Source organism: Physeter macrocephalus, chromosome 19 (genome assembly GCF_002837175.3).
Source record: "Physeter macrocephalus isolate SW-GA chromosome 19, ASM283717v5, whole genome shotgun sequence".
Lineage (NCBI taxonomy): Eukaryota > Metazoa > Chordata > Mammalia > Artiodactyla > Physeteridae > Physeter > Physeter macrocephalus.
The window spans coordinates 2,367,180-2,375,186 of record NC_041232.1 but is presented as its reverse complement, the minus strand read 5'-3'; the positions used below and the strand labels follow the sequence as shown (position 1 = coordinate 2,375,186).

At 61.0% G+C, this 8,007-nt stretch overlaps 1 non-coding gene across 1 annotated transcript; it reads right to left on the bottom strand.

Annotated features, from left to right (window-relative positions):
* Window positions 1-299: 299 nt before the first annotated feature.
* On the bottom strand, window positions 300-406 carry LOC112064119 (U6 spliceosomal RNA). The gene has a single exon (XR_002891372.1). It is a non-coding gene; the product is annotated as a U6 spliceosomal RNA (small nuclear RNA).
* Window positions 407-8,007: the final 7,601 nt, after the last annotated feature.

Sequence of the window (8,007 nt, the reverse complement as noted above, 5' to 3'; positions counted from 1 at the left end):
TAAATAGTGCTTCAATGAACATTGGGGTGCATGTATCTTTTGGAATTGTGGTTTTCTCAGGGTATATGCCCAGTAGTGGGATTGCTGGGTCATATGGTAGTTCTATTTTTAGTTTTTTAAGGAACCTCCATACTGTTCTCCATAGTGGCTGTATCAATTTACATTCCCACCAACAGTGAAATAGGGTTCCCTTTTCTCCACACCCTCTCCAGCATTAATTGTTTGTGGATTTTTTGATCATGGCCATTCTGACCGGTGTGAGATGACATCTCATTGTAGTTTTGATTTGCATTCTCTAAAAAAATATGGAATGCTTCATGAATTTGCGTGTCATCCTTGCGCAGGGGCCATGCTAATCTTCTCTGTATCTTTCTAATTTTAGTATATGTGCTGCCGAAGCGAGCACTTGAGTTAATTTTTGCATATGGTGTGAGGTAGAGGTCCAACTTTATTCTTTGCATGCGGATATTAATTTGTCCCAGCACCATTTGTTGAAAAGACTCTTTGGTTGAATTGTCTTGGCACCCTTGTTAAAAATCGACTGATCAAGAGAATGAACACAAGCCATGTGGGGGCAGGGAGTATGCGGGAAATCTCCATGTCTTCTGCTCAATTTTGCTGTGAACCTAAAACTGCTCTAAAAAATAGTGTTTTTTAAAAAACCAATTGACCATGGATGTATGTTTTTATTTCTCACTCTCAATGCTATTTCATTGATCCATATGTTTATCTTTATTCCAATACCACACTGTTTTGGTTACTGTAGCTCTTGGTAAATTGGGAACTGTGCTTCTTATAATTAGGATCTACCCACCCACCCAACTATTCAACCATCCATTCACCCATCCAACTACTAACCTACCCTCAAACACACCAATCCACCTACTCAAATACCCATCCATCAATCAACCACCCATCTCTCCATCTATTTACCCACCCACCCAACTATCCACCCATCCATCCATCCATCTCTTCTTTCCTTCCTTCATTCAAACTGTTTATTGAGAACCTTGAAGTTACCATGCACTACACTGGGGATGAGCTTCAGAGCCTGCAGACCCAGGAAGAGGCCACATCCCTTGGGAGCAGCAGCTTTTCCTTTGTCAATGAGGGTCCTGGAAGGGGGAGGTGAGATCCCATGGGGTTGGGCCCTCCAGGATTCCAGGACCCCGGATGGAGCTCGGGGAGGATGTGGGGAGGCAGCCATGAGGCAGCATCAGGCCCAGGCGGGGCTGGGAAGGGGAGAGGGCTGGGAGGAGGAGGGGGCTAGGGGTGGGGGCCTCTGCTACCCACTCCTGCGAGCTGCACAAACATCCGACTACAGCCCTGAAACTGCCCTCTCCTGTCGTCCTGGGCCACACCTGGCCCTGTTTGTCACCGGTCCCACGCCCCACTGACCACGGGCTAAGCTTCTCTTCTCCTTACTTCTCCCCTTTTGTCACCCTGAGTTCTGTTTAGGTCAAAGTTAGGGTTAGCTTTAGCCTGGGGATTTCCAGGGGTGACCAGCAGGGCCACCAGAGCTGGGGAGGTGACCCACTCCATCCCCTTTCCAGCTCGGGCCTCACTGCCCCACCAGTCCTGGGGCCTCCCTGCTCAGCCCCTTCATCCAGGAATCCGACAGTTTTCCTAAAGTTTCTGGCCCGCAGGGCCCCTCACCCAGCACTCCCTGAGCAGAGGGGAAGGCTGGGGCCCAGAGAGGGGAATCATCTTGCCCAAGGTCACACAGCATGTCAGAGGCAGGCCCCAGGCAAGAGCCTAGGAGGTGACAGCAGTGGCTGGGGTGGGTGAGGGTCGCCATGGTCCAGGCACCTCACAGGCATCGTCTCCTTTAATCCCCAAGCCCACCCTTTGGGGAGAGACTCGTTATCACTCCCTGTACAGGTGGGGATGAGGAAACAGCCCACAGAAGGAAGCAAATGGCCCAAGGTCAAGGACTGAGAAGGGCTGTGGGTGAGGGGGACCCTCCCTGTTCACCCTGGGGTCTGGGCTCCCCCAGGCCCTTTGCCACCAGCCCTCCCTCCTTCCAGCCATGGGGTGTGGGTGGCCACTGGGTCCACTCTCAGGCCTCCTTTCTGTTCCCCTGACTCGGGTCGGAGCTGGGGGGTGACGGGGGGAAGTTGCCCACAGGAGGCTTCTGGGGCCTTGCAGAGGGCCGCTTTCCATCCGGGTGCCCCCGTGTGGCCTCAGTTTCCTGTCCCTCAGAGCGGAGGCCCCAGGTTGGGAGGGGGAACACCGAGGGCTGGCTCTGTCTCGCTCTCTGGGATGTTAATCATTCGGGCCTCAGTTTTCCTACCTGTGAGATGGGACGGTGATGCTGGCTGCGAGCCCACGGAATCCGGAAGTGGCTCAGCTGGGTAACTCATGTCGCGTGTTTTGTAAATGGTTCAGGACAGTAAGCCACTTAGTAGCCTCAGGGAGCAGCTGCCTTTTGGAATCTCAGATCTGGTCACGACTGAGGCCTTCAGGGCCTCTGACCCCGGCCTCACCTCTTCTGAGCCCCGTCCCTGTGCCTCTGCTGGGCTCCGGGGCTTGGGACGCTCTGGCCCACCAGACGGCCTCACTGTGTGTGGCACAGAGAATCGTCCCCCTGGAGAACCCTTGGCCCCCCCCGGTCCCTCCCTGGGCCTGCTCCCTGCACCCTCTGCTCGTCCCTCTCTGCCCGGCGTCCAGTCCGCGTCTGATTCCTCTTCCTCCCCAGGGCAGGGCCCTGCCACGTGGCACCGAGTGCAAGGGATTGCTGGGCGGTGAGCGGGGTGGTGGGCCAGGCGGCGCGGGAGACAGGAGTCTGGAGTCTCCGAGGTCGGGGGTCAGGGCGCTTCACTGGGGGCCTGCATGCGCCAGCCGAGAGCTGCTGCAGCCGCGTGCTGCGCCTTTGCTCGTACTGAGCCCCCGGGAGCCCCTCCTCTTTCTGCCCCTCAGCCAGGGGTCCGGCTCCCAGGCCCTGTTCTCAGGTGGCTGAAGTTGCTGCTGCTCCCCTTGGCTGACCCCCAGGACCCCAGGATCCGCTGTCCTCGTCTTCCCCGCTAATGTTTACTGGTGGGGGAGGATCTCTTGGCACCACGGGCTCTGGGCTGGGCAGGGGCGAGTTTCCCTGTCTTAGCTTCACCTCCAGGACCGACCTGGGCCCACAGGGTCGGCGAGGCCGATGGGAGTGAACACTGGTTGACGAGCTGACTGTTCACTGCTGCCCCCCGGTCCCTCCCTGGGCCTGCTCCCTGCACCCTCTGCTCGTCCCTCTCTGCCCGGCGTCCAGTCCGCGTCTGATTCCTCTTCCTCCCCAGGGCAGGGCCCTGCCACGTGGCACCGAGTGCAAGGGATTGCTGGGCGGTGAGCGGGGTGGTGGGCCAGGCGGCGCGGGAGACAGGAGTCTGGAGTCTCCGAGGTCGGGGGTCAGGGCGCTTCACTGGGGGCCTGCATGCGCCAGCCGAGAGCTGCTGCAGCCGCGTGCTGCGCCTTTGCTCGTACTGAGCCCCCGGGAGCCCCTCCTCTTTCTGCCCCTCAGCCAGGGGTCCGGCTCCCAGGCCCTGTTCTCAGGTGGCTGAAGTTGCTGCTGCTCCCCTTGGCTGACCCCCAGGACCCCAGGATCCGCTGTCCTCGTCTTCCCCGCTAATGTTTACTGGTGGGGGAGGATCTCTTGGCACCACGGGCTCTGGGCTGGGCAGGGGCGAGTTTCCCTGTCTTAGCTTCACCTCCAGGACCGACCTGGGCCCACAGGGGCGGCGAGGCCGATGGGAGTGAACACTGGTTGACGAGCTGACTGTTCACTGCTGGGGTGAGGGCCATACTCACCCAGGCTCTCGGGTGGGGGCATTCGCCCCCCGGGTACCGCACGTCTCTTGTGTCAGGTGATGTGGTGTTATGGCTGTGGCCTGTGGGCCTGGCTCCTGGCTTCCCTGGGCTGGGGGACCTACTGGCAGTGTCCCCTGAGAACGAGCTGGTGGAGTCAACCCTGTGGAAGTGATTCACTGTCTTTGGGGGTGAACTCAGGAAACCGTGGCTGCGTGCTTGTCCCCCATCTCCACTCCCAACAGGACCTTGGAGCCCTGGAATGTCCTGGGAAACTCTCTGATTGGAGAAGGACAGGGGAGGAGAGGAGAGAATGGGAGGTCAGCCTGGAGGGTGGATCGGGGAGGCCTGTAACTGTGGGTGGGTGTGGGGTGGGGAGTCAGGTCACCCACAGGGCAGGGGGCAGCTGGCCTCACCACGCTGGCCCATCTGTCACACCTCTTGCCCTCTCTTTGACCTCAGCATATCGACCGAGCACAGGGCAGACTGGGCAGGGAATAGGGCACCCGGTGTCCAAAGGCCCCTCCTTCCATGGTGAAGCAGGCACGTTCCAGGTCTGACTTTGGCCTTGATTGGGCCAGTCCTGCCTTGCCTGGGACGTGAGTAGCTGAGAGCCCCACACAGGCCAGGCCCCCAGGAGGCCCGAGGGAGGCTTTTTGGATGGATGGATTGATGGATGATGGGTAGATGGATGGATGGGTGGATGGACAGACAGATGGACAGATAGATGGACAGACAGATGGATGAGTGACTGACCAATCTGAGGGCCTGTCCATTGGGGAAGGACCCCATGAGGCCTCTTGGGGGACATCTGTGCTCTGGGCTCCTCATTATCACCCCAGACCCAGGGCTCCCAATGCAGTGATTGTGAGGGTCCCCATTTCTCCCCCCTTCCCCGTTCTTGGCCCAGTCCCTCCCCCAGAAGAGTCCCAGGTGTGGGGACAGCAGGGAAGGTGTGACTGCAGTGCCCCATGTCCAGCCCTGGCCAGCCCTGCCCCCCGGGCTCCTCTGAGCCCCGAGTGTCTGGCTGTGCCCCGCGTCAGCTGCAGCTGCGCACCCGGCGTTTAGAGACGTCCCTGGGGGCCCCGAGGAGGGGGTACGACCCGCACAGACATAAGATTCTGGAACAGAAGATGTCCCTTCTGATGGTTGATTCATGTGATTTCTGCCCAGCTCAGGCCTGGGCGCAGGGGCTTGGGTGGCCTGGGTGCTGCGACGCAGGTCCCTTCTCCAAAGAAGCTGGTGGAAGCTTCTGGAACTGGAGCCACTCCTCCCCCCAGCCTGGGGAGAGGGGGGCACCTGCTTCCCCAGGCTGGGCCGGTCGGCGTTTCCCGGCTATTTCGGGCGTCAGGGCCTCTTGGTTTCGCCAGGCCAGCTGCGCGGGGGTGAGGGTGGGGCCCATGGGGAGCCCAGGGGTGCTGGCCTGAGGCCGGCTGGGCCCGAACAGCCCGATGCTAATGGCAGCAACAGTCAACCTCAGAGACCAGCAAACGTCCACTTTCCATCTGACCATCCCTCCTGGACCCCAGGGAGCGAGCTTCCACTATCACCAGCCCGGCTGTATGGCGGGGACACAGGCCCCAAGCCGCCAACACAGAGTCAGGGCTGTCCTGCCCCCTGGCCGCCTCCAGGCTCGGCCGTGGCTCCCTGTGAGGCCCAGTCGGGCACCCCCGGCCCTCACCCTTGTTGGTTTCCCCAGGGCACGAGCCCGTCCTGCGCGACACCAGTCCCTCTCTATAGGCTGCTTCCCTGTGCCCACAGGAGCCCCAGCAGAGCTGCGTTGCCACCGCTGAGGTCCCCACACATGGTAGGTGCTCAGGAAAGGGCTGCTGAGCAGTGGCTTGACCCGGGCAGTGACCTCAGCGGGCTTCATCCACGCAGGGCCTTGGTCCACACTAGCGCTGAGCTGGAGGCCCTGTGTGACCAGAGACCCTGCGGGTGTGCTCACCAGGCTGCTCTGGGGTCCCACCTTCCCTCGGAGAGCCGCTCTCGGCCGGCCCACAGCAGCCCTTCTGTCCTCCTTAGGGAGCCTGTTCGGGGTCCGGCCGAGGCTTCCTCCCTCCTCCCGGCACAATCTGGAGGCCCCAGCATGTCCCCAGGAGGCCGGGCCCTGAGCGGGCAGGGATTGCCCATCCTGGTGAGGACTGGAGGGGGATCCAGACTCTGGTGCCCAGCACAGCCCGGGCACAGAGAACGCTCATTGGACGCCAGCCCTGACGTGAGATGTCCCCAGGCCGGGTGTGAGGAGCAGAAGGGACCTGGGGGGTTGAGTGGCCACAGGAAGAGAGTGTCACCCCGACCTGTGTGGAAACAGACACATGGCAGTGCCCTGGTGGGTCATGCTGACCATTAGCTACTCTGTCCCTGGAGTGGACACAGGGCGTCTGATGACCCAGCGCCTCCCCTGGCCCCTGTCCTGGTTGCCTGAGACAGTCTCCCTGATTCTTGCCTGTCACCTCCTCTCCCCTCCCCCAGGGCCCCTCTGCCCTCCCTGCCCGAGGCTTTTCCGGGCTCTGCTGTGAAGGAAGCCACAGCCCCCCTCCCCCATCAGTCACCTCCCCCAGCCTTGGCCTCCCACAAGGAAGCCCTGGAAGAGGGCGCTGCCCAAGGTCGCAAAGCAGGCAGGGCAGGGCCAGGCCAAGCCCCCTCCCCTGACCTGACACTCTTTTCTATTAGACCAGGGGTCCACCCAACATGCCCCCACCCCCCTGCCACCCAGTGCCCTGGGGCCACCAGTCTGCAGGGGCTTTCCCGGCTCTGAGCTGAGCAGGGCAGGCCTGGTGCATCCCTCATGGTCAGTGTGCCCTCTGTGAAGTGGGCAATGGCAGCCCTGATGGGGACTTCAAGGCTCCCTGAGGGGCTCTGATGAGCCTGGAGACGTGCTCAGTGCTGGCTGCTGGGGGATCTGCCTTGTGGGGTCGGGCAGTGGATGAAATCTTAGCCCAAGTGTGTGGGGAGATGCTCCCTGGGTGGGGAGCTGACGTGGGTGCTTAAGGACATGGTGGGGTCAGCGGTGGGCTCTACGGGTGTCCCCCCAACGCATGAGCTGTTCCAGGGCAGGTGGTCCTGTCTCCTTGGTCCCAGCACTGGCCCACAGCACTGCTCACTGACAGTTTGCTGAATGAATGAGTAAGTGAATGAATGAATGACATGTCTCGCAGGGCTGAGGAACCATGGAAAGAGCTGGGGGTGGGGAGGCAGGTCAGCCAGCAGCTCACCCTGTGACCCTGGGCAGGTCCCGCAACCCACTTCATCCCACTGACAGAGCCTCAGTTCTCTCCTCTGTGAAATGGGCCCACAAAACCCGCCCTGCTTTGCTGTATGAACTCAGAGGTCCATGAACCCCCTCCTGCCTGCCCCTACCTGCACCGAGTCAGTACAGATTGAGGAGCCAGGGTTCCCCCACCCCACAGAGCCTCAGGATGCCTCTGACGTCCAGAGGCTGCGGGGTCGTGTGCTCAGCACCGTCTCCCCGCCAGCACAGCACAGCCTCCTCGGGAGGGGAGGTGACCTCATGAGGGGGGCCCGGGTGCCCAACGTATGTGTGGCCCTGAGTGCCTGCGGGACCTGGGCAGCTGCCTCAGCTCTGGAAACCTCTGTCTCCTCATCCATGAGGTGAGGGGGTGTTAGCACCCACCTCCCGGGGAGGTCTGGGGGTCACAGGAGGTAGAGCACGATCCACAGGCAGCACCCAGCTGGGGCTCCAGCCTCGTGGCAAAGAGATGACAGCTGCAGCAGAGCTGGGGACGGTCAATCCCATGACCGGGCAGAGTTGGGGTATGGAGGAGGATGCAGCCGGGTCCCCGTGGACACCCTATTGCCAGCAAGCCTGTTGCCAGCTGCGCTGAGCAGGTCTGTGGCTGGCAGCTGTGTCCTAGGTGCCCAGGCACAGGTCTCATTCCTTATCCTGACGGGAGGTGTGAGAAGCTGCTTCCTGCAGCCCCTGGGGGTCGGGAGTGGGTGGGAGATGCCTGGGAGCAGCTCCTCTCAGCCCCCACGTGCTCAGCCCAGATTGGCTGAGGTTCAAGCATTGTCCACGTGAAGGTCACGAGTGGAGAGCTGAGTGCGGGTTATCAGCGAGCGGCAGGCCTCTGTCAGGTGGGTGGGGACAGGGACTGTCCTGCCAGCAAAGGCAGCAGCAGGAGCAAACTGCAGAGGCGTGAAGCAGTGTGGCCTTTGGGGACAGAAGCCATTGGGCTTAGAGTAGCAGCTGTTGGTGGG